The 26,884-nt window shown below is 37.9% G+C and overlaps 1 protein-coding gene across 5 annotated transcripts in view; it reads left to right on the forward strand.

Annotated features, from left to right (window-relative positions):
• Window positions 1-26,884, forward strand: part of LOC124302303 (protein-tyrosine sulfotransferase) — a 270,777-nt gene that overhangs the window by 57,748 nt on the left and 186,145 nt on the right. For 2 of the 5 annotated variants that reach the window (XM_046758305.1, XM_046758307.1), the window contains exon 2: window positions 7,594-7,824. The exons of the other annotated variants lie outside the window; for them this stretch is intronic. The gene's annotated coding sequence lies outside the window, so the exon portion shown is untranslated. The remainder of the gene's footprint in view (window positions 1-7,593; window positions 7,825-26,884) is intronic. 5 annotated transcript variants of the gene reach the window in all.

The raw sequence follows: 26,884 nt of genomic DNA on the forward strand, positions 1-26,884 counted from the left end.
ATCAGTTACCCAAAAACCCCCCTAATCCGAATTTCATGAAACTTCGTTCGGTACATCTGATATACCCCTGAAAGGTTTGAATGGGGAAATCCACCCTCTTGAGAGCATCGTTTAGAGTTGAGATAACAGTCTTAAAAAATTACCGAATCATTTTTGATTTATGTAGAGCTGATTTGGAGAGCGAGCCAGGACTACCCTAAAGTATAACTTCCACTTGCCTCATCGCTTTCCCCCCCCCTGGCGACTGCTCCCCACTCTTTTGATCGTGCGACAAACAGAGGACTCTGACGGGACTAGCTCTGTCCTTCGGTCTCGGCTTCAGTGGCTCTCTATGAGTCTATGCCCAAAAACGCGCCATCTTCCGGAAACTCGTACCGATATTTGTTCCTCTCAGTAGTAGGCAACCAAACACACTGCGGCGTTAATTCGGAAACACCTTGTACAGGTACTATTGTCGGTTCATGTTTTACTTATAAAATTCATGCTGCGATTCAAATAAATCACAGTACATTTACGATCTTTCATACGAATAATTACATTGGGTAGAATTTGAAAAATAAGCTCACCTTGCCCTGGATAAAAGGCTGAAATGTAATAACATCACCTTTTTGTCGAGGAAATAAATAGGAATATGTAAATATCTTTTGTCAAGAAATATTCACGATGTATTACAGTAAAAACTGACTTCATAGAACATCAACAAAAAAGTTTCAACTATTTTATAAAATGAACCTCAGACTTTAGAGACTTTTTAATTTTGTGTTTCAGGTGAGTTCCTCCCGTGCGTTTTGAAAACCTTATACATGTATCAGACATCGAACTGGCTGTAGGTGAGTATGGGAAAATCGAAGTCGAAACCAATCTATGTGGGCTGGTGGTGAATTTTTTCTATCCAATCTATTTTCATGCGGAACTCGTGACTCCGTGCCATTTAATCTACTTTCGTTTGCACACCTGAACGTTCCGGCTTGTGAATTTACATTTTGTTGATATTCAGTACCCGTTACGACCACCCGTATCCCATGAATATTTGCATTGCCGAATAACATGCGTTTACATCTGGTTGTTACGAAAGAATTTTTGTTTTTTATTTGAGGTAAAATTTTCAGTAGGAGAAATAAAAGGTCAGAAAACGTTCCGAATGTTTTTAGTCAAATGCCTTATCGGACAAATATAAAATTGACTCGTATCAATTTTGAGTTGATTTGGAAATAGTTTCAAATACACAATAAATTGGGGATTCACTTCCCTACCGTCAACTTACCGAGTTCGGATTCTCGATTGTCATTTTTTACTCCGAATCAGGTGAAAACTTGTGATGTTTCACACTGCACAACACTTCCTCTATTTCTCTGGTGCTATAAACCGAATGAATGCCTTACTAAAATAAAGAAATCGTGCACGTGACCGATACGGGACAACTAAACTTACTTTAATCAAAGGCGTATTATTTATATCAATCATCGCATACAGCAACTGTCATGCAAGTTCTTTCCTTATTGAGGTCAGAAAAGTAAATATAAAAAAAATCTAAACTTACGAGCAGGTGTAAGACAAGCAATAGCATATTAGTCAGTGGATTGAGTTAAATTGTTGAGCAAGCGGACAAATTTTTCAATCAAGATTATACGAAGAAATGTTTAATCATAAAGCCGTATAATGACGGTTGTTGATCCATCTCCTCCCTTGCTCCGCATCTAGGCAATTATGTCTTCTGCAGATATACCATATCGGGCGTGGCGGGTATTGGTTGTAATTATTATTATTGTTATAAACATCGGCAAAACCATTTATGCGTCAACAATTACAGCCTCTAGACCGGAATTAAAAAAGGTGTGCGTCGACTTTCGGTGTAGTTGTCACCACTGTTTCTCTGTTCTTCGGCGATGACCCGCCTGAGAAGTTCTCACTTGCATTTTCTGTGATACTCCTGACACCTTTTCGCCTTGTTTTCCGCATTACACAGTGACGCTCATGTCGGGTATTGGTTGTAATTATTATTATTGTTATAAACATCGGCAAAACCATTTATGCGTCAACAATTACAGCCTCTAGACCGGAATTAAAAAAGGTGTGCGTCGACTTTCGGTGTAGTTGTCACCACTGTTTCTCTGTTCTTCGGCGATGACCCGCCTGAGAAGTTCTCACTTGCATTTTCTGTGATACTCCTGACACCTTTTCGCCTTGTTTTCCGCATTACACAGTGACGCTCATGTCAGCATATATGCATATGTTCTGTATACATATGCATACACGAGTATAACCCATGCCTGTAAGGCCCTCTACTCGTTGTATTCAAGCATGAAGGAGTGGGGGGCACGAAGATCCGCACAAAAAGGAGACCGAGGATAGGAAGTCTGTATATATACAACAGAGCCTCGATACAACTAACTCCAATTTAACGAAAAACTCCGTGTAACGCAGAGAATAGCTCATCCCTTCGGGAAAACTACGTATCGACAAAAAATCCTCCATGTAACGAAATAGATTTTCCGTGTACTGAAACGAAATATGATTCTGTGAATTGTTAGATTACGAATGTTGTAAGTGTACGGACCTCTGAACGGAATTTTCTCTCTCCTCAAGTAGTCCAGGAAATATAGAGGCATAAGCGTTATTTTTTTGGTATGGGTAGTAAAAACGGTGTACATGAACATATGTCAACCTGCCATCTGAAATCGTGTGGAAACATTGTTTAAAAATCGATTAAAACTGTGATTTTAAAGTTTTTCGCGTACATTCTTTTTCCTTACGATTGTACAGAAAAAAAAAATCAATACTTTTTTTCTAGTCCGCGAAAGCTCTACAAAACTAGACGTCGCGAGATGAAAAATATTGACCGAATTACAAGTTATTGAAAAAAACCACTAATTACGTCGTTTTGAATACATAATAAAAAAGTGAGTATTTATTAAAATGACGTCTTTGTGTCGCATTTAACAATTCTTTGTCACTGACAAATAATTCGTGTGGAAGCTGTAATCTGTAAGTTGAATCTTTAAAGACTTATAAACAAATTAGCCAAACATCGGCCTGTACAATTTTATAATAATTCTAATACAAGACGTCACACGGATTTTTTTAATAGTAGATTTCGCAACAACATATCGGAACCCATAATTATTTTTACAAAAAAAAATTTAATTTTCCAACGAAGGGACTTTTTTTTATCCGACCTTGGTTTCAAAATTAAACTGACCGTTTATTCGACCGTTTTTGTAACATTTAATTACGGATATGAAAAAAGCATGCAAAAAGCTTTAATTTGAAGAGAACCTTTGGTGAGATTCGTTGGAAGACAACGGAGTTACAAGTCAATTCAAGCGAGTAGCGGAAAAAAGATGTAATCACAATTGGAATACGGAGTATTTTCATTGTATAAAATATTGAGTGTTCGGAAAAAAGGTAAGTGAGTGAAAAAAATTTTGAAAAATCAGCGGAGCGTTAGTATTTTCGCTGGATACGAGTTTTCAATTCAACGGCGCGATTTCAGTCACAATTTTCTCGGGAATTATTTGCGATAAATGAGTTATGTTTAATTTTTACTACGCACACCAAAAAAATCAGAAATGTTCATATCCGGGCTATATTTCTTCGAAGAAAGACATGACGCTCGAGATCATACGGTACGTTTTCGTGGATGCGCACCATGGGTGCACTCTGAGAAACTTCGTTGTTTATTGGTTAGCACGCGGCTGATGCAAAACTCGAAGCTGATTATAGCAGACTTGTACTCTGAATTACCTATAATGAGGGGTCCCCTGGTGCAATGTCAAGTTTGTCAGTAAACAGTATTAGCTTGGTTGCTAGCTACCAGCCATGGATGAGAACACAAGACGAACTTTGAGTATTGAAGAAAAACTACATATTTCGAAAGCTGTGCAAGATGGCAATAATGATCAAAAGGCAGACATGGCAGTTAAATTTCAAATTCCTCAAAGTACTCTCTTAATAATAATCAAGAATAAATTGAACTCATTGGCTTGTAAGCTATCGAAAAAATTAATACAAGAGAAATCGACTGAGAACAGTAGACAGAACTGAGTACAGAACTAGTTGACTCAATTTACATTTGGTTCGTAAGGTGCAGACGGGAAAATATACCCATCGGAGGTTGTCTGTTGCAAGAAAAAGCTACGATTAAATGATTTTTAGACTTTACTATTACGATTCCGTAGAATCCGTGCCATTTATTTATTTCTGGGTCAAATAAAAATGCATGGGAGTGTTTTTATTCAGAATTGCGTATAGAACGGGGTCGTTAAGCCCATTTTCGCGTTTTAGATACGTGGACTTCGATGTTTGGAGATGTATACGTCAACGTCGAAATCGACCAGAGCACCCCGTTAAGAGCATGTAGCCGTCCTACTTTTACCGACCGAGCAAACTCACCCTTCTTTCGATATTAAATAAACACACGAACGGAAAGGGTTTAAATTTCGACAGTCCATCGCTCTTCCGTAGAGGAATTCAGGAAAGTTACTCATATTTCGAAAATCGTCAAAAAAATGTATGGTTTTTTGACACGTGTTTGGTATTCCCACATTTCCTGCATTTCAGGGACCAAAAAGTGTCATAGCTAAGGTACTTTTCGCCATCCAAGAAAGAATGAGGAGTATAATGAGCCATCGTGAGACTGTTTTCGTGTAATATTGGGGCTCCTAGATGAGAACTAGGAAATACAATAATTTCGAACATGAAAGATGCTTTCACGTTCAGATGGGCGCACGGCCGAGCGTTCCTTCCAAGGTTCCTTCTCAGTTTGTGCTGTGGCAAATATGGTAACCTATAATTAGGTAGATCGATAATTGTACAGGAAAAGCATTTTCCTATTAAAGATGGATCTGTTCCATAACCACGGACATACAACCTCCATTTGTTTTATGAACCATTAATTCCGGGATGTTAAAAAGTTCTTGAGTCGCGTGTAGATCTACATGCATTAATAGTTGTTACATTAACATGACTATGTCTATTCCTGAAGACAGGTGTGCGTTTGGCAATGGTGCTCCGAGCTTCGTTTGTAAGTTCAGATAGTATACAGAGTGTTTTCGAACAGTTGTATCAAACTTTGAGAGGCTGTCGGGTTAGCCAAGACCAGATATTCTTGATAAGCAACCCATGGTCGGTACGACCAAATTTCGAGGGTACAGGCTGTCCAAACGGTTGTAAACCAACGCCTGAAGATAGGTACCGCAGCCATACAGTCTAGTATATTTACTTAAAATTCTACTGCGCACTAACATCAACTCACACCACAGGTCTGTTCGACTTCAGTGATTCTGTATCCTGTAAGCGCTTGTCATGAAAAACTTTACCAATGTTGCAAGACGCGGAATCGAACCCTGTCCGTTGGACTGGCGAGTACAGGGCTATCGCTAGGTAGGGTTTTGACGAACACACACATTTGAACACTATATTGTACAGCTTATAGAAATGAAACTAGATACGGATTGGATAAAATTATGAGTTTGGTCAATAGTTTGGCGCTGTTTGTGCAAACCTTGGACAGGTTCGGGTTCCATACGTTACACGCAGACCGACTGCATTGAAAATGAGGTAATCGGGGTGACATCTACTTGGAAGTCTTTGATAGCAAAGACGCGCTCTTGAATTATGTAACATTTTCTTGTATTCCCAATGAATATCAGTGATCCACGCAAAAGTGTAATTCCCAATATTTGCAAGTATACCTAACAACTGAATATAGTCGAGGAAATAAAGCAATGGACTGTCGATTTTTTGAGCAGTAAGACGGATTTTAATGCGGTTTTTTGCATTCGCTTCGTAAGAGCGCCTACAAACTTTGTGAACTAAATTGATTAATTAATTTTTTGAAAATGCATTATGGCATTAATAATATGCATTTTGCAAGTGCACTTCCAAGAGACACTAAATAAAAAACTTGCTACTCGGAGGTTTTTGGGGTCGCTGAACACGAATATCGCCACGGCAACCGTCTCCGAGGTACCTGGTGCCCAGGGTGGACAGTATCAACGTCTTCTCCTAGAGTTTTGGCGAAAATTGTGATCGAATTTGTGATTGAATTAAGAACAATATACTTTAATTGAGGTAAAAATGATAATACTCAAGATAATTCCAGAAAAAGACGTTGAAACGTTCACCCTGGGCACCACGTACCTCGGAGACGGTTGCCGTATCGATATTCGTATTCAGTGACCCCAAAAACCCCCTAGCAACGAGTTTCGACAAATTCGATCACAATTTTCGCCAAAACTCTAGGAGAAGACGTTGATACTGTCCACCCTGGGCACCAGGTACCTCGGAGACGGTTGCCGTGGCGATATTCATGTTCAGCGACCTCAAAAACCCCCGAGTAGCAAAACTGGACTCATTTCCATTAATATTTACCGAGTCTCTTGGAAGTGCACTTGCAAAATGCATATTATTAATGCCATAATGCATTTTCAAAAAATTAATTAATCAATTTAGTTCACAAAGTTTGTAGGCGCTCTTACGAATCGAATGCAAAAAACCGCATTAAAATCCGTCTTACTGCTCAAAAAATCGACAGTTGGGCCGTTTTTAGTGCTTTATTTCCTCGACTAATAATACAGTACACTCTCTCAATAGTGCCAGTGATAGGCGTGTAGGGGAATAACTTTCCGAGAAAAGCAGTACCCGTACTCTCGACGCGACTTGTTGAGGAAAACATTCGAATCACTCTCTTTCAATACTGCCACAATGCATCTAGCGCGCGACACCATTGAAAGAGCCGGAGAACTTGGCGAAGGGTGGGGAAAGCGTTTGAACACAAAATAGAAGAAGTGGCTCTATTGAGAGCGGCACTATTGGCAGAGCGGGCTGTACGTGGCCTGATATTACTTCAGTTGCCAACTAACGTGCGTTGACCCGCGTCCCTTTTGACGACTTTTGACGAACATGGGCTACTTATAAAAAATTTTTGGTATTGGCAACCCTTACATCTTCTCTAAATATGATAGATTTTTTCTAAAACACCCTGAGATCCCATCTTCAAAACGGGCTGCCCATGATTTGATAGTAAGTTTACAATCGGTGAAAGGTAACCCAAATTCAGGACCAAAATTTATCGTATCAATCACATTTTGAGGAGTGTTACATCCTTGAGTGCATAATCAGGATCTTCTTCCCCAAAATACGATACCGAGCACACACTACATGGGGCTACTTGAGTACGTGAAAAAAACCAGGTGGCCTGGTGTTCTCCAAAAACCGTGGCATTGAACATGTTTTGGCTCGCGCAATTTTTCCATCTGTAGGCTAAGGCTAATTTTTCAAAACCTCCAGTCAGTAACCGGTTGACTGACAGGGCTAGCTTCGCGTATTTGAGGGTAACCTACAGTGCCATCAAGGCAGATAGAAGCTACGTATAAACGCTGAAGACACCTTATCGGCGGCTCACTCTGTTACTACTTTTGTTCTGTCTGCTCTTGGTCTTCGTCCCCACGTTCTGTCATATCGCAGTCCATACAGTCTGTGCCCAGGGCTATTACATATTAGCAATCCGAAGAAACTATTGTTTTTGATTTTAACTAACTTCATCACTCATGTGTAGTTAATTGTTCATCCACCCACGTGCTCTGTTTACAGTTTAACCCTCGCGCTTGTCGTGCTGTAAGTGGCATCGGGTAGGTATCGGATCAATCGGGAATTCCTTAGAGTTGACGCCCGTCGAAATGCTGTAATGGCATCGGGTCTAGCATCCGGACCACTCGGGGGAGTCTACCTATAGTTCGTCAGCCGGGCCCTTCTCCATCGGAGCAACTGCGGGGATCTATTTACCGAACAATTAGCCCCAGCGTATATGATCCTGGAGGGTAGGTAAGTAAAATCTCAGGTGGCACACCTACGTGTGCCTTTTTAGAAAACGGGAGAAATGCGCGTCGCGACAGCCTTTCACGAAAAACTCGCATCACTTCGTGTCAGCGTTCAGATCTCTGTAACAGATTGGCTTCTGAAGAGTTATGTGTAGGCGAGGTTTGAAGTAAGGGAGACCGGTGCTAGTTGTCGAACTTTTTAATTTCTGATTTTCAGAATTTTAAGGAATCAAAATTCCATTTAATTCGAATATGGGCACTGTAGATGTATCCTTTACGCATCTGGAGAAAATTCGTGGTTCTTCCAAAGCATGCCTGAATAGGGTTTCTCGAATTTTTTAAAAAAATTGAGGGTGTGATAACTTACCCTGGAGGCGGGGTAAGTTGTACCAAGTATTTTAAATGACCAAAACTGCTGTCGCTTTCTTGTTCTTGTTTCGAAGTAAGAAACTCGGATTTTCAGTGTACATTTTTAAGCAATAATTCCTTTCTCCATTGTATTTTTTCCTGGAAACCAGGACCTAGTCGAAACAGTCGACCTAGACTCCGAAAACCCCAAAAACCGTGAAAAATTCGATTCAGATTCCGGAAATCCCACAAAACTTGCGAACTCAAGAAACCACGGAAAAGTCGAGATGGGTCAAGTTGTCGGGAAATTATTGTCACGTGTGAAGTTAGTGTTAACCCGTGATTTTGTTTAAAAATATCCATATCTTGTTGACCCGCTATTCAAATATTAAAAACATATATATCAAATGGAAGTGATAAGAATCACCTTTCCGATTATCTTATTACGAAATATTCCAATGTAGCTAAGAAAAATAAGAAAAACACATTTAGAAGATGGAAAATAATAACTTATTAGGTCCAATTTCAGTTTTTCAATCACTGCGAGGCCGCATATGATACCATATTCTAGTTAACAACATTCATTAGTTTCAAACATTGAACTACGACTTCAATCTATGCCACCGCTCGTTCCGATATCTAGCGGCGAAGATACAAGCCTTGTGACAACGGTGACAACTAGTACTTGTAACAATGGTTTTTGTCATTGACACGTCAGTTATTCTCGGTATAAACGTACCAGTGAATCTTGCTTGCGAAATTTTCGGAAGAAATGACATTCCTCATTAAATTAAGCTTCCGGTATCGATTCGACCTGGATCTGACCCTCAACCTCTCCGATTCGGTCCACGATTTTCACCTTATAGCTTCAACTCTAAAAGGGCCTCATATTTTTGGCACGATGTTTGCATTGTGAAATATTATGAGCTAATAAAGTTTTGTTTAAAACGTGTAAAAAAAAAAAATCTCAGTGCTTTTCAGAGTTGAAACAACAAGATAAAAAATTGTGGACCGAATCGAAGCGGTCAAGGGTCAGACCCAGGTCGAATCGGTGTGGAATGCCTCGTATACAAGTACTTGTGTGATGCTTGGGTGGTATTACCCGAAAATTTTCGCCGATGACTTCGAGGTTGCGATTTGGATATAACCATAAGAGAAATTGGATGGTTGCCAATAATTGAAGCATTTCTCATTTGGTTACTGGAGATTTCATTCGCTCGAGAAACCCCATTCGAAGTTATCATCCCAGCTAGCGGCGAGGTGATGGAAATCAAGCTTATCTGGCGTATTAGCAACTGAGGACTGCTGAACTCTGCCTAGTTCCAAACTTTACCCTTCAATCTCGCAGTATTAACTGTCAAAGCTGGAAGTGCAGCTTCTTAGCTCGATATCTACAATTAATTATGTATTCAATTAAAACTTGTTTCGCAAACAGAAATTTCGCGCGAAACAAACAGTTGTGTGGCCAATGGTTCAGCAACTATACTTAGTAACTTCTGCAGTACGTATCAAATGATTAAAATATTTGATATTTTTCAATCTGTCGTGGAACGAACATGAAATTTTCCTAATTCTCGGCCGTAGATAAATTTGTAGATTTCAGTGGACATTGAATCGTAAAGTAATTTTCAAAAAACTCTCATGGTTGACGATAATTAATACTTGTCAGCAGCATTTTTAAATACTTGTGGTTGTAAGCATATGTTGCATCTATTGAAAATTGAACCTCCAATATAAAATTTTTAACTGTCCCGTATGTATCCTGACGGCGGATCTTCGATTTTTCGATGCCCTTGGTTCACCTGGAGAAGTTTGCCAGAAACTTACAGTGTTCCCTTTTTTTTTTTTTTTTGCGACCAGCGATGAATGCTGAAAAATTGATCTTACAAAAGATATTGCGAGATTTTGTTGGGCACTTGGCGTGATCGACACGCCTCTCAATTATCATCAGCTTCCCTGGTCGTTGGCTATATCTTTTTGCATTTTTGGTAAATAATAAACAAAATTAACCACAACAAAGAAAGATTATTCGAACGCGCTAACCGCCACTGGCCACTGATTTTAACTTACGATTAATATTAACTACGGCACTATTCGCCTAGCACAAAAAAAAAGAGAACACAGTCTTCCTGGAGGCAGGTAATATATCTTTAAAAAAAGTGTTTGCATATTTGCTGCACGTTTATCAATACTCGTACAAACTTTATTACTACGTACAGAAACGAAAATTTTTATTGAGTTGGTAGGAGAGTAGGGGTTCGACAAATATGATAGGTTGCACGTAGTTGAGCTTCTGCTACAAGCAATTATTCATTCAGTAATCCAATTATTAATTAACCTTATAACTTTTATGTGTCGAGAAAGAATGGTTTTAGCTTTAAAGCCAAGTAGCAAGTGCTCCGCAAATGGATGAGAGAGTAAACTTGTGTAGGGTTGATTCGTGAATTTAATTATAAGGGTCGATGAATGCGATCATTGCCTGGTCGTTTTACCGTACACGCAGAACCGTGGCAATAATTTCTCATTTGTATGTAATGAGTTTAACCAGCATTTACGCCTCCGACTTGATGGACAACTACCAGGTATAACTTGTATAAGTACGCTAATAGGTTTCTGTGTAGCTCAGACATAGTTAGATCTACTAATGCTTCGAGTCTTGGGCTTCCTACGGCATCGGCTATAGGTAGTCGTGATATACACTTGCACTAGACCCGGTGGCTGCAATATAGATGCCAAATACATCCCAGCATGAAGTCCCTATTAGTTAACTTAGATAATTAGGTTACATCGGCGCTTGGCTCAATCGAGGAATACGAACTACGACCACCTTATACCTTATACCTCTAGATACGTGTAGAGTAATAACTGTCCGCTTCCGTGTCGAAACGGATCCGCGCAACCGTGAATCTTAATCGCGTGGTGAATTTCGTGCATAATTCACTGCTCTATATTCTTATCTGGAATTTCATTGGTATCAGTTTTTGCCATTAAATCAACTACACGAAGGGAAAGGATTATTTGGGTCAAGTGATATTTGTTTGGTTCAACAAAAGTAGCGAACACAATATACTTCTTACTTAATTCAATAAAATACGATACTTCCGTTGGTCTAACAAAATTTTGTCGAATCAATTACTTTTCTCTCAGTGCAGTGTCAAACGATTCTTGTGGGCAGACGAGCATTACACATATGTCGAGTATATGTACAGTCGATCACAACATGTCACCTATACCACATTGGATAGTGATGAAATTATGCAATTACCAATTGAACCAACGATAGTTATATCACTGTAAACACATCGCCGGCAAATCTCAATTTTATGCAAATGACTGTTTATCTAAGCTAATATTGCTAATTATTAACAGGATGAAGTATTACACAACACTCACTTTATGATCTAAACTGATCGATAATTTATAGGTGGACATTTCATGGATGGCAATTTATAAACTCGCCACAGGCAATCAATTATGTACTTATGCAGTCGTGTGTAGGTATATACAGCTGATCGTATACTGGTACATTAGACACGAAATATAGCTTTTCGAAAGCATCTCGGTACGTATACGTTACTTATTAAACACACCTTTCAGCAAATAATGCCACCAAGACAACAATACGGCTGAATAAAATTTTTACGTTATATTTGAAACATTGAGCGAGAGTTCAAGGATTACTCAACTTTCCAACGCCCAGCAATATAAAATGAAATGACCACACAGTACTGAAATTAAGCCAGATTTATAATTGAATCAATGTGAAATTCTATAATATTCATGTATTAATCATGTATTTTACTTTTAAATTCGACAAAATGCCGAATGACATAAGTTGGAATCGGTGCGCAGAAAGAAGATGAGGAGGAGATCAGAGAAACGAGGGAGAGTACGTTATTATTATATGTCTTGAAACATTCCTATTTGCAGAAACAATTTGAAGGACTTGAGACGACTTCGGACAGCTTTAATCGAGTTCGAAGGACAATATGACTCAAAAAGTATATTATGTCATAAGAGTGGAAAGTAAGCGATATCTGCACAAGTTTTGTTATCGTACCAGTCTGCTTACCAGGACCACGAACCCATGGACCAGTATCAGCAGGTGCGACACGGTATTATTTGCAGTTACTGTGAAGAAAGTTTACCTAATAAGTACTGAAAGTGCCAATGGCAGCGCGCAACCTCGAGTTACATGTAAACCGGTCACCCGACAAAAAAGTTCTGGTGTGGAAAATACAACGTTTTGAATGTGCGTATGCGCCAGCTTCTTATTTCTGTACTGTTGAGAAATAAAGGAGCTTACGTATGCTGAAAATCACACTTTCCAAGCAGGTATTGCAACCGTTTTTTATACCGCAACAGTTTTTATACGAAATCTGCCTCGAAAGCTTAGTTTTCGAATTCCGTGGACGTGCGTATTATGAAGTACCATATTTCTGAACAGTGTATGCGGAGGTGAAAATTGGTGCTTACGCACGATCGAAATGTTCGACTTTCCACACTAGGCTTTTCTGGCGCATGTGCACTAGCGAATAATCTGATTTCATGCATTATTATCAGGGGTCATGCCATCGACGTGAGTTACATAAGCCAAATTTCACACGCTACCAATGGCACCTTTGGTGCGGCCCAAATTAAACTTTCCTTCACAGGAATTATGAAACATAACGTGTTTGTCACGTGTGGAAAGGCGATCTCTGATTCGTGTGAGTTACAGCACTAATTTTTGACTCGTGCCACAAATATAACTCGTTTAGATATCGTCTACTTTCCGCACTTGTCATACAATGTACAGTACTAGACTTTAAGAAAGTCCGGAAACCTACGAAGACTTGAAAGGACTTCATGTGATTTTACTCAACTTTAATTCGATGGACTTTCAATGAAATCTTTTCAATCCGTTTTCTCACATTAACCATCATTACAAATATTCGAGTACGTAATTTCCACATCGAGATTTACCATGGGAATTGGTTTGGGTACGAATGCAAGTACGCGAATGGATGTAAAGTTCTTTCGTTTAACATTATTGATTCATGGGATTACAGTTACGCACAAACTGGTGGTTTTGAAAATTCGATTTGTGTCTATTAATATTGTAAACTAATACACCGTGATTTTGGTACTATTTTTGGTAATAATATGTACGCAGCTATTCAGAGCCCACACGTTCGCAGACGGCTAATGGATTATGGTGAAATTTGATATCTGCGGTACCCAATAAAATTTTAACTGAACCGGGATTCAGGTTTCGACGTTCACGTACCATCTATTAAAATACCCCAGCTCGTGAAAGGGTAATCGCTAAGCTGCCTGCAGATTAACGGCACCGCAATTCAGACAAAATTAATGATTCCCTGCATTAGCAGCTTTAAAAAAATCGAAATTCATATTCACATGAATAAATAACAGGAAGATCAAACTTTCGCTGATAATATACTATACTATACCGAGAAAAGTGACGTCGGGAATCTTACTATTGAATAGTAGTAGAAAGATTTGACTACTGATGTAGTTGATTTGACTATTCGTATAATTTATCTCAGTATTTTACATAGTTGAGTTGACAATCTTCTGCAGTAAATGTTGGATACTTTGCATGAACAGGGGGGTAGTTGTTATGGCCATGGTTGATTGACCTACATAAGATATTTACCGAAATCCGAGTTCATTTTCTCCATAGTATACAGTAATTTCCACTCCAGATACTTTTCCCAGTGTGGTAATGAATTTAGGTAAATTTCAATACTGTAAGCAATGTTTTAGGCGAAAAAAAGCTACAATACTCAATATCAGTGAATTTCATACATGCAGTATAAGTAGAAACCATGTCAACATGACTAGCATGAGAATGTTATCTGATGAATAAAAAAACTTTTATCAATATTATTACCATTGTTAAAATTACAAGTGTTGTGTTAATCTATAATGACCGAGTATAGAACAAAAAAACCTTAATGTTGTGGAAAGGATGATGGGGGAGGCAAAGCTTCAAAAATATTCGGTTTAGTACAATTATTTCGGTGAGGGAGTGATGATATTAATTTTTTTTTTTTTTTGGACAACTTAACTTCAATTTGATTGACTCAAGTTAAGGGACATGAACTCACCACAAATCACCTTTGTGCTCAAGTTGTCTCTCATTCGCCTTTTCAACACGTGCAAATTTCCAGTCTCTCTCTAATTTATTTACAGTTGACGTGACGCTCGTGGCTTCGACCATTGGTGACAATCTAGGCGTCTGCGCGTATTTGCAACATCATAAAATTGTCCCGACCTTTTATCTGACCTTGAACCACTTTAACATGTAACACTCTTTTATTGTTAGCCGTATCCTCTTCGAAACTGCAAGTCGTCTTCTTGGCTCTCGGCAAAGTAGAAGAACTTCTTACGGTTACTTGTGACGTTTACGAAAAACCGGCACCTCTATACCGAGCGGATTTGACCTCTCGGCAGCTGGTTCCATGTAGTGCAGGAATTCCATGTAATCACTCTTTTCGCTTACGGCTCATCGCGCTCACTACCGGTGCATACAATTTTTGCGATCAGTCAAGCCGGTTGCACAGGATCTCTGAAGAATATTGATATTCAGTCTTGACTTCGCTGATGTAGTGGAGTAATAGATATTGGAATTGTAAGTCAATGAAGTACGTCACACCATTTTTTCGTTAACTTTTCGACCCGAGTAAGCTCCCTCCTCAAAACGATGTATACATTTATTCCCACTGCCAAGAGCAAAAGAAAGGAAGAATGAATAAGGATCCAATCTTGGACCTATATGGATATGACAAGAACGCTTTTACGACGTTAGACGCGATCGTTTACTCAGTACTTTACCGTAATTACTGTGTCTAAATACTATATTCTTAATTATTCTTGCGTAAGACAAAAAAATAAAATAAAAGTGTAACACTCATTATTATGGATCACTAGAGATAACAAATTCCAACGTGGGGTCCCATACGGGCCCAAGATTGGATCCTTATTCGTTCTTCCTTTCTAGTATTTTTAGCAATGTAAATAAATGTATATATCATTCTGAGAAGGGGCCTTACTCGGGTCGAAACTTGATTCACCTACAATTCCAATATCCATTATTCCATACAGGTTATCTGTTCTGGCCACTACTTACCCCTAAATTTCCGCTTAACTTCCGGGTCCGAACCAATTTGCACCTTTTTTTCTCAAATGGGAACTAGGTTCACAATCAGTCAGTTCCAACGCTACGATACTTCGGTCAAGTGTCTGTATTGCCAACGCAATCGACTTGGCCCAAAAATTAACCGTCTGGGAATCATTATCCCCATGTGTACGTGCCACGTGGGGCTTATACGCCATAGTTGCGCTCTCCTTCACGCACGTTTTTGGTGCGCTTGGGTGTGAGAGCTATGTATACGCCCATCAGCGCTGCTTAATTTGGGTACCTTTTAAATTTGATCAGTAATCCATGCATTTATAGTCCACACAAACTCAGCTTATTATGATCGAATTGTACGCAATCAGCATACCATCGCACCCAAGCCGTACGATATTCTTCATGATTTTACCGGAAGATGGCGAGTCACATACAAAACCATTCTCTGCCGGTAACAATTATTATGCATAATATTCTATCTGTAATAAAACTACTACAAATTTTCGTAACGAACATCACCTACCATTGAAAACAATAACTTGTAAATCATTTCGTACATCGCGGTGCTAATGCCAAAATGGCTTGTACTTATTTATACGCCCTTTTAGCTTTAGAGAGCTATCTAAGTAAAAAAGTATATAATTTTTTATTACAATATATGTTGTTTCGGGCACCTTTGGATTCGATCTCGTAATTATTCTCGAGTCGAGGAATGGAGGAAGGAGTAACAATTGATATAAGGAAGGTTTATGATTGAATTTATAAATACTTTATTGGAATAGTGACGAATTGAAGTGCATAGTTGAACGAACAGGATTGTTTCAATGTTGGAATTGGAGTGTATTTGATGGAGGATGGAATAGAAGTGTATATATCGTACGTTGGGGTAGAAGTTGATTTGACGAAGGTTGGTATTCAAGTGTATTGGGACAAAGAGTGCGAGTCCACGGTGCGAAAATCCAGAATAGTGAGGAATAGAATTACCAGAGTAAGGGCGATAGCGAGCGGTGTGAGGCTGGATAGAAATAGGAGGACATGCTGGAGACTGTAACGTTACTGCGAGGAATGTGGAAGAGTTAGCACGTAGAGGCGAGAGGTGGTCGAAGAACATTAGAGAAGACGTGTGCTGGAACGCCGAACGTAATAATTCCGTAGATTCCAGTTAAATATCGAAAAAAAATATACGCCCTTTTGGATTTGAACTTAGATATCGCTGATTCCATGTCAAACCGAACACTAAATTATGATTGATGAGTCGAGTTTTTTTTTTTCAGAAGCATTCTACACATGAAATAATGGACGTCATGTTTCGCGAAAAAAATTTGCGATTTTTTTTAAAGATGATAATGTATGCACAGAAAACAAAAAACTTCGCTCCTGCGAACATTCAAACTACTGTATCGTCGAATCCTTTAGTCGTACAAAAAAATGCAAGAGGTTGATTTTGAAAATCTCGAGGCATTTATGTAGCAGTATATTTCAAATTTGCGTTTGACGTTAACAAATTGTTATTCATTTTTTTTATAAATTTCATTAGCATTTTTCATCAGCAGCTCACCAACTTAAAATTTTTGAACAAATATCATCGTATTCCCACTGCAATTCTAAAGAAGCAATGAAAATTTGAAAACAGAGCTCAAACGGACACTATTTATTTTTCTCACACATTTACAAACGATGTGATTTTTACTTCAATTTTTCCGTTTTGCCGTGGAGTAAATGAATGGTATATTAAAGTGCCGCGCATCATCTTTGTTTTCTCGAAACATCTCGAACATTCTAGAAGAGATCGCGAAACGGATTTATACACGGATCTGTTTTTTTTACTTCGAGTTTTCGAAGATCGAGAAAATACGTCTAAAAAATTTGAAAAAAATAATCCGAATTATTAATCATAATTTAGTCTTCGATTTGACATGGAATGAGCGATATACGCCTTTATGGATTTAAAATTTTCTTTTCCAAATTTTGCTTGAAAATAAATCTACGAAACGATTGGCAATGAAAATAATTAAAAAAAAAAAAAAATTATATGCCCTTTTGGTATTAGTACGATATATTTCTCCGTACATATAACCTCGTTCTTGAGGTGTCACATGTCAACAAAAAAATCAAAGCATAATATTATTTTTATACTAATACCATTAACCATCGTTAAATTTATCAAAGGAGCATTTCTGTCGATCAACTAATCTATTCTAAATTTGAAACAGTTTAAACTTAGATGAATGTCTAATTAAACATTTATATCTTTCTGTAGCCTGGAGATGGTTACATAAAATTTATACTTTGTCTACTTTCGGAAGATATTTCTGTTCTCTACCGTTTTACCGTTGTTTTTCCACATCGTGAATCCACACAGGTAAGGTAGATCTGCATTCTGAAAAAATTCAGCCGCAAATTTGAAGTCACATTCTTTCAACTTACCCCAGAATTCAAGTATGCAATGTTTACCGCAAGGAATATGGTAGGTGTACACTTGGGGACAATGAATCTGAGACGGCTAATTTTTTACACCAGACAGTTATGTTGGCAACACGGAGAAACCTGCAGCGCCATAGTCGGCCGAGCGCGAAACAAACTTAATCTGACGTGCAAACCAACAAATCATTATCCCCGCGGTATTCTAAGGTCAGATTCGACGGTAATAGGTTATGTTATGTCTATCGATATTGAGTTTGTTTCCCGCTTGACCGACTATGGCGCTGCAGGATTCTTCGCGTTGCCAACATAATTGTCTGTAAAAAATTACCCGCCTCACATTCGTAGTCCCTAAATGTACATGTCATAGGTATACCTACGTACAAACCAAACACCCATGACGATACCGGCGTGTATTCACCTTTCGCGCCGTTGAATCTCGAGGCTTAACGTTGTCGCCTGGGTGATCCGTAGGTACACATCGGAGTATCTGGGCCTTCCGTTAGAAAAACGTAACACGTTTGCGATTCCCCGGGTGTACCAGGGTCGCACGCGTGTCACGACACCACGTGTGCGGTATATCCCATGGGTCGAAATCCCTACCCCGTATCCGTCCGGGTCATCCGACAATCCCGAGGGGCGTAGCGACGTTGAATCGTATATCCGTGACCCGCCGAAGGCATACATCACGCGTATTACGCGCCGATGCTTACGTGCAGGCGACACCTTACACAGTCAGGGATCCAGAGGATTCGTTCCCACAGATCGTTGACTGCTGACTCGGAAAAGTTATTGCACTCGCCTGGTACTCGACTGCTGTATTCGTACTTGTTCGCGTCACAAGCATCTCCGTGGCGACTACTGCGTGTGACGAATGTAACTATTTTCTTCGTGTATATTCAATGTAATTCCCAAGTGTCGAATGCAGAACCTGCGAATACCGACAATACACCGTTTAACTAGACATGTAAATCCCGTAACGTTGTCGATGTCACGTGGGATATTCGTTTCCACAATCACGCACGATAACTTGACGCATGATTTCAACGACTGCACCTAGAATTCGCATGCTTTATACGTAGATTGATGAAAGAAAAATTAATTTCAATACTAGTTTATTGAAGGAAGTTTTGTCTCTGAACCCTTTCAGTTAATAACAGCACCCTTTTTTTCTTCTTTTTTTTTTTTATTGCCAGTTTTTTATATTCCATGGAAAATCCTGAATTTTTTTAAGCATTTTAAGGTAACTGAATCGCGTGATTGAAAAAACCGGTAATAATAAAACATTTTATGACGTTCGCATAAATCATCACCAGCACGATATATTCCCAAAAAGTTCCACCATTCCTTCTTCTTCATACACGAGTAACTCGTGTAATCCGTCAAATGCGGAATTCAAAAAAATTATCTGTCCACGTTGAAAGGGCGTGGGCAGTACTAAATTCGATCAAAACTGTGCCCAAGGTGTCGGGTGTGCCCAAAACAGTGAGGTTTCAATTGGTTCACAGTGATCGCATATCGATTCTAGCCGACTGAAGATCTCAACTTCTTTGAATATTCATATTTCGTGTACTATACGTTTATATCGAGGTTTTGGATGCTTTATCGTGAAAACATTGAGAAAACAAAAGTGAAATCTGTCAAAGAACCTCCGAAAATATATTTGGAACATTGCACCGCAAATATGACGATGAAATGAAGTTAACAATTATGGCTGGTTAAAATTGATTTACGACTACTGTGCGTCGTTTCCATTACAGTTACACAAAAATGAGCTCTTGAAGATGATGAGAACCAATTGCATTTTTCAGATGTTCATAATGGAGCAAACTTGAATAGTCGAGAATTTCGTATGCTCTTAATTCAAGAGTGTTAAGTTAATATCCTCGAAATACTTGCAATTTTAAGTGTAACAATTGTCATTGCTCGATCGAAACTCTCTCTGAAACAAGATGTATTAAGGCGCCTGAAAATTTGAATAATCGAACTATCGGTCGACTCCCTCGAGCGGTGCAGGTGCTAGTCCTGATGCCCTTTCCAACACTTCGACGGGTATCGATCCTAAAGTTCCTTCCCCCCAACGATACGATTAGATGCCTGATAAGTACTCTAAAACTGAAGGTTACCCCTAAATGTACCCTGAAGCAGCCAATTTTTCACTCACTGCCCCCCTATTATTTCAGTCACTTACATTTTTTCCATAAACTTAAATGAATTGAAAAATCAATTTTATGTTTAAGAACAATATTTGGACTTTCAACTAACCATAAGAACAAAAAAAAAAAAAAAATTAAATCGAACAACTCTTATATTTCACAAAGTCATAATTTTTACGGTTCAATTCCTTTAACCCAAATTATTTTATATCTATATGTAACAAAGTTGGAAATGTAAACGTTATTCTTAAACAAAAAATCGATTTTTCAATCCATTTTAGTGTATGAAAATAAAAAAATTCAAATACATCGATAATTTCATTTTATATTACATTCAAAATTTTGAATTACCCTCGGCAGGTGTTAATATTATCCGAAAATTTTTATATTCGCTATGAACTTTTTGGATTTTTAAAATGAATATAATTTTCGGGTGCAATCGAAAAAATTTCGAAACGACTACAATAACGGACACCCTAGTGTGTTCCTAATTTTGCTCTATTTGGTTATTCTTGTAAAAAAATATTGGAACCGTAATACCCCTCTATTTCACAAAGCTTTCCCCTATTTCCCCTTAAATTACCCTGATCGAGCACTGTGAAGCCTAGATGGGGTAGACAGTTAAGGGCGAACCCTACCGAAATTTTGACCAAAATCTGTCGAAAAATTGATTTTGGGTTTTTTGGCGGAAAAAATTATCTTGGGACCCATCCCCACCCAGTGAATCACAGTTTTCAGCTAACAAACCATTTTCAATGGGCTATACAGGTATTTTTCAAGTTTACATCCATTGAAATCACAATTTTCTAATTATCGTATTCAAAAGTAGAATTTTCTCATGTAATTTGAGTTGGGAAAAACAGTACCACTATTTTTCAGCCGATTCCTCCGAAAAATGTTAAATTGTATGCTTTCATTGATTTATTATGGATATTATTCAACTAATAAATCGTTTATCGAGAAAGGCTATTTTTGTAAAGTTACGAAACAGTTTACCAATATTGTTCTTTTTCTTCGAAAGCGGTAAAACAAGCGGGGAGGTATACTTTTATACGTCTATGTGCTTACCCCGCCAAGTCATCGATTAGAGCGAGAGGGAATGCCCGCAGACGTTGTCCTTTCTTTCTCGTCACGGCTTCAGATCGGTGCACAGAGGGCGCAGTCTATCTGTCGCACGTTTTGTTTGTTTCTGGATGTGAGGTTAGTTTACTTCGAATGGGCGCGTAAGCGACAGCTGACAGCAAGTGTACGCTTCTTTGCATTTTGTGATTTTTACACATTGCTTACAAATAAACAAGACAAGGTGCAGCTTGACTGTGAATTCTACGAGGTCACGGTGCAGCGATGGCATAAGCGGAAAAGACGTCGAACTGCAAGGATCGAGGCTGCTAAAAGAACGATTGAAAACCGATGGGGAGGACAGTATTGTAGAGTAATATTTCAAGAATATTTTCTGATTATTTTATTTCTATTATTTTACTCTGCAATACTGTAATCAGTTAATTTAAAACACATTGCTTGTATCTTGTAAAAAAAAATTTTAAAAAGTGTCTTTTTTTTCACCGAATTAACGACCCCCCCCCCCCCCCCCCCTAATGCAATACAATCTGGTTCGTTGTTGATTGTGCATCACTACCATCGACATCAAATTCTCATCATCCATCAACTGCAAAAGCTACAACGAGCAAAAGAAAGCTCGAACCTTTTGCTTCGACGCTGTCATCGGAGCCAAGTGAGACTAATGAAAATGATCTTTTAGTTCATTCTAGTAATACTTGAGAAGAAACAGCATTCAATTTAGGAAGGCGCAGTGTACCAAATATGATTAGTCATCTTCGTTTTCTTTTTGGACTAGATATTCAAGAGAATTGGTCATTTTTGTTTCTGTTTTCACCAAAGTACGATTCACTCAAAACTATATTGCTTGATCTTCGAAACGCTTGCGCATGCGTTTTTCTCCGATTGAGTTCTAATTTGGCACGTACCTTCCCACATATGTTATTCACAAACGTTAGTATCGATTTCTTTACAGTGCAAAAGAAATGTATGATTCCAGATACTCGTAACGTTGAAAATGCTCAAAATTTTAGACGCCAGGTTCGAACTACGGTTTTTAAGAAACTGGTTCTCCGATCTGAAACTACATCGAATGTGATCCGAGCATTCTTCATGCGCAGGGCGTGTTTCGAAATTTGGTATTTTTATACTATATTCTAAATTGTGACTTCTATAATTTTCAACGAATCATCAAGTTCAACCACCTATTTTCTTGGGCATTTTGAATAAATTCTGATAATTAAAACGGAATTTCAATTTGAAGAAAAATGTAGAAGTTTTGAGAATCGGTAGGGTCCTCTCTTAATCAACTTGTATTACTAACCAATTTCTCAAAAAATTGTCAAACGTATACTTGCAGGTATAACAAGATTAACAATACAACGATGTATTTATCGAACGTCGTACAATTTTTCGTACTTCAAGAGTGATACCATGGCTAACTCCTACCCGTGATTTCACTACACTGAACTCCTAAACTTTGTATCAACTTAGAGATTATCAGTTAGGTAATAAATGAAAACTAAGGAGGCTTGAAATTAGGCATAACTTCCTCTCAAGACTTGAAATGACAAATGGTGTGGTACTTGAGCCCTTTTCATCACGTAAAGTGTTGTGTCAAGTTTTGTTCTTTGTGATTTATATCATTGTATGATATCGTCTGATAATTAAACATTTGAAACCAACTAAATATTCACTTGTAATTGATATTATAAGTTCGATGAAATGATACTTGTTTCGTGATTCGATAAAAATTTTGACGTAAATTCTACTGAATTGTCTATAATATTTTCCTAAAAACGTTCAGTGGATACAAAGTGTGTTTCTAATGGGTTGGAGCAGTCAGATAATGTATCCTTAATCTATAAAATATTTTGTTGAAGTGTCAAAATACTCTGCCAAAAATTAGCACAATTAAATCATTTGATTTCTCCGACACAAAGTTTGGTGAACTACAGAATAATCATCGAATTTATTGGCGGCAACGCAATTCTGACTAACAAAATTAAAAAAGTTTCGTAGTTTAATGACGAAACAGTTTCCTTACATCAAATACATAATTACCTGATTGGACCACAGTTTTTCATAACTGGCAAATATATTGATATTAATCAAGAATGAAAAACCAATATTCCGATTACTTCCACTGTCTGATTGGAATGCTGTCCAATCCATGTAAAGTATCGATTCCATAAAAGAATTGCGATTTCCGTGAAATTGAATTACTCCTTGAAACCTGCACTAGGACAGTGTAAAAAATGTACGACTACTTTCAATCAACTTCACGTATATTTATACTGCGTTCGTAAATTTTCTGACCTTTTTCTAACGATTGCACAAGCACAATGGCAAACACTATGAATTTCTAAAATTTGAGACAATTGTATCACTCTTGAAGAAGAAAAACATTCGAAATGTGATTTGCTCATTTCCCCGGCAGTTTGACATCCCTCAGTCTGTGTATTCGCAATTATACACGCTTGGAAGTCTAAATTATTAATACCATAACTTTCCGTAATCATACGTTACTCGACAGAAATAAATCTTTTCGGAAAGTAGTACTTGGGTTCCACAGCTTTGGACCTTAAAAAATTCTCAAAGCGATAACGCTTAGTAGAATCGTTAAAAAGAAAATTCACCCTTATCCTTCCACCATGCATCCCCCTTTTGTAAGAAATAACTGGCTTATCATTCCCGTAATCTGGTTTATCCTTTGGTTGAAAGAAATTCTGTTCGTGAGTATCAGATTAGATGATGAGAAATGATACCGAAGTGCGTGAAGATCATTGCATCTTGTTGGAGCATCTGAAACAAAAAGCTACTCTGATACAATGCGATTACAATGATGAATTCAGGTTACCGAACAGGCTTGGTATTTCACCAAAGAATTTTTCCCGACACGTTTATCGAACTTTTGTCAACACAGCTAACCATTATCCCAATGGAACAATAAATCTTTCTTCTCTGCGTTACACCCTACAGTTATACGTATAAGCACAAGTATTTCCAGTAGTTTTCATCGTGTCGAAGGCGTCAGAGATTGGATTCTGTGAGCCGGTTCAACTGGTGAATGTGTAATCTCTGGCTACGCTATTTTCCAGTATTTTATAATAGAAAAAATACTGTCGGAGAATCGGTTCACCACGTTGCGAGCATATCGATTGAGTAATTTCGTGTTAAGCGGTGGGCTTTCGGAATATAGGCAACATTTTTCATAAGCATCGTGAATTTTCTCTCCCTGCTTCTACGAAAGAGAAGAAAAATTCTCTGCTATTTCGGTGTACGGCCCTGATATCAATGTTTCGAAAGTTACACGCGTTTAAATTCTTGGAAAAGGCGTTGAAAATTTGAAATACGCCCCTTTTTAAATTTTTGTATCTTTCATTCTGCTCGCGTTCAATACTTGAACCATGGCTAGTTTTGAAGTAACCTATCGTTATTTCTTGGTAAAGTCGTGGAATACATAAATTTATTATATTTATAACAAACTTTGGACAATTTTCGGTGACATGATTAAATCTAAAATTATCTTTGCTTTTCATCACCTTTTGTGATATAAGAAAAGTATTCGTTTCGGTCAAAAATCACTTTTTCGAATTTCAACTAATCTTTACGTTTTTGAACCTCTGCAATCCGAGAAACAGGTTTTTAGTGAAATATCCGTCTGCCTGTCGGTCTGACCGACAAACTTCAGCGATGATTTCGAAACGACTCGATGACAAGATTTGAGACTTACAGAATTTTACAATCAAATGATGGGTATGAAAAATTACCGTGTCCTGTTTATTTTTAACTTTCAGTTCTACTGGAAATGAATCAATTCTCAATATTTAACCGACAAACACATGCTTTTTCCTCCTTATTACTGTTTCTAAATAAACGATTTTGAATTTGCCAGTTTATATATTTCTTTGAAAAAGAATAAAAACATTTTTGATTATTCAGAAATTTTTTTCTCTATTTTTTCTTTCGAAACTTTTTCATCTAGCTGCCAAGTCTGGTCAATTTCAGATTTTTCATTCGGCCGTTTTCGAAATCATCGCGGAAGTTTGTCGGACAAATCGAAACACTCTTTCCTTTTCATGGCGATGAAGAGTATAAGAAAAAACTGTGTTTTTTTTTTTTTTGCTTGTTTAACGTAAAACTAACGCAAAAGTATTTTCGTATTCACTTAAGGAACGTATTGACATGTCAGAACTGTGACACCCAGTATCGGACACTGATAGTACGAGTAAAAAACGTAATAATAGAATCATGAAATCTTGCAGTGATCACGAATATATTGTTCAGAACATTAAAAAACAGCTGCGCACATCTCTTGAATCCATTCTCTACAATTATATTACTCGATCCAGTCCTCATCGTTCTCTGCATGTAGTCTTTCGCAAAAAGGTTTTTTCTTCATAATAGTAGGCGTAAAGTACGCTCGAATATGTACGATTTGCGTAAAATCCGTGATTGAACGTGAAACAAATGATTTCACGTAATATAACGCCATCTGGTGACTGCCACAGAAATTAATTGGTAAAATGCTTGATTTAACGCGAAACAAATGATTTCAAATTCAAATCGATACAACGCTATCCCGACTCGCATCATAGACTTCCTTTTTTTAAATAGTAAACCGATGGAGTGCGAACGAACACGCTTTGAATCTCGGTCAGCACAAAAAATACAGTTTTGTTTTTAAAGAGACAAATATGCGTTTCCTTAATCATAAGTCATTAGTCATCGTGTATAATATACGTACAAAATATGCCAACAATGACGAACCGAATGATTTTTTAATTCAATTTTCTATCCATAGGCTTAACCGAACATTTATTTTACAAAAATACTCATACACAGAGAATTTGAAAAATACCTGAATGAGAAAATAATCTTATTAAATATAATTGCGATCATATTGTGAGCTTTGGCTTCTCATCACTGCAAAATAGAATGTAGGTCATTAGTTGGAAGTGCGGTCGAAACATGTCTTTTCAAATGCAATTTTACAAGATTGGACGTGAGACCAATGATTGAGTACATAGATGAAGGGAAAGTGTAAAATGCCAGCAAGCACCGCGTTTACAAAAAATGACACATTACAAAATTGGTAAAAAATGAACCAGCGGAAAGTTGGAAGCAACAGAAGGGGACCCGACTTATGGGGAAAATTTTAAGATACACGTATGTGGGTACATGATTTCTTTCTCATATAACATATTACCAGTATTTGTACTGAATAAAAAACAGAAACCTATTCCATTACGGTTTTCTTGTGTAATCGATTTGTGTCAGTTTATAGTTTTCTTATTGTTTTCTGCCAAAATTTGGTGCGTACGCTCGATACATAATTCTAAAGAATCAAGCGCGTCAAATTTTCGATATCCAGTTTTTCCCGATAGTTAGAAAATCGACGAGACCCAATTTTTTTTCGTATAACTTTTTTGATTTAACGTAAGGTTAACAGAAATTTTCTTGCAAGATTTTTTTTGACAGTCCTTCTTTTCCCTTGCAACAGGTCAGAAATACCTCGCAGATATATTTATGTATGTTGATGTATTCAGTAAGTCAAGTCTGGGCGTAAATAGTTTTACGATATGCCATTCATCCTTTTTATAAATATAAAATTTAGAGCATGCAGAAAATTCCTTATTCCCAGCTTTGATCGTGTGTTTTCTTCCACCAAACGGTAACGCAATTGATTGATGATGTAACTTCTAAGTCAATCGAAGTCCCTTCGCTGCTTTCGCTGTGAAACTGGTGATGGCCCCCCCCCCCCCAAAAAAAAAAAAAAAAAAACTCAGACTGACAGAAAAAGCACCGCACATTGCGCGCCGCCACGAAATAACTTGGCATTGATGAATCACGTACGGACTGTGAAGAAGTCTCTCTGGTCCTTCAGTTTCAAACCGTTTTCCAACCGTGGAACATCCCTCGTTTCTACCAATCTTATTCTG

This window comes from Neodiprion virginianus, chromosome 4 (genome assembly GCF_021901495.1).
Source record: "Neodiprion virginianus isolate iyNeoVirg1 chromosome 4, iyNeoVirg1.1, whole genome shotgun sequence".
NCBI lineage: Eukaryota > Metazoa > Arthropoda > Insecta > Hymenoptera > Diprionidae > Neodiprion > Neodiprion virginianus.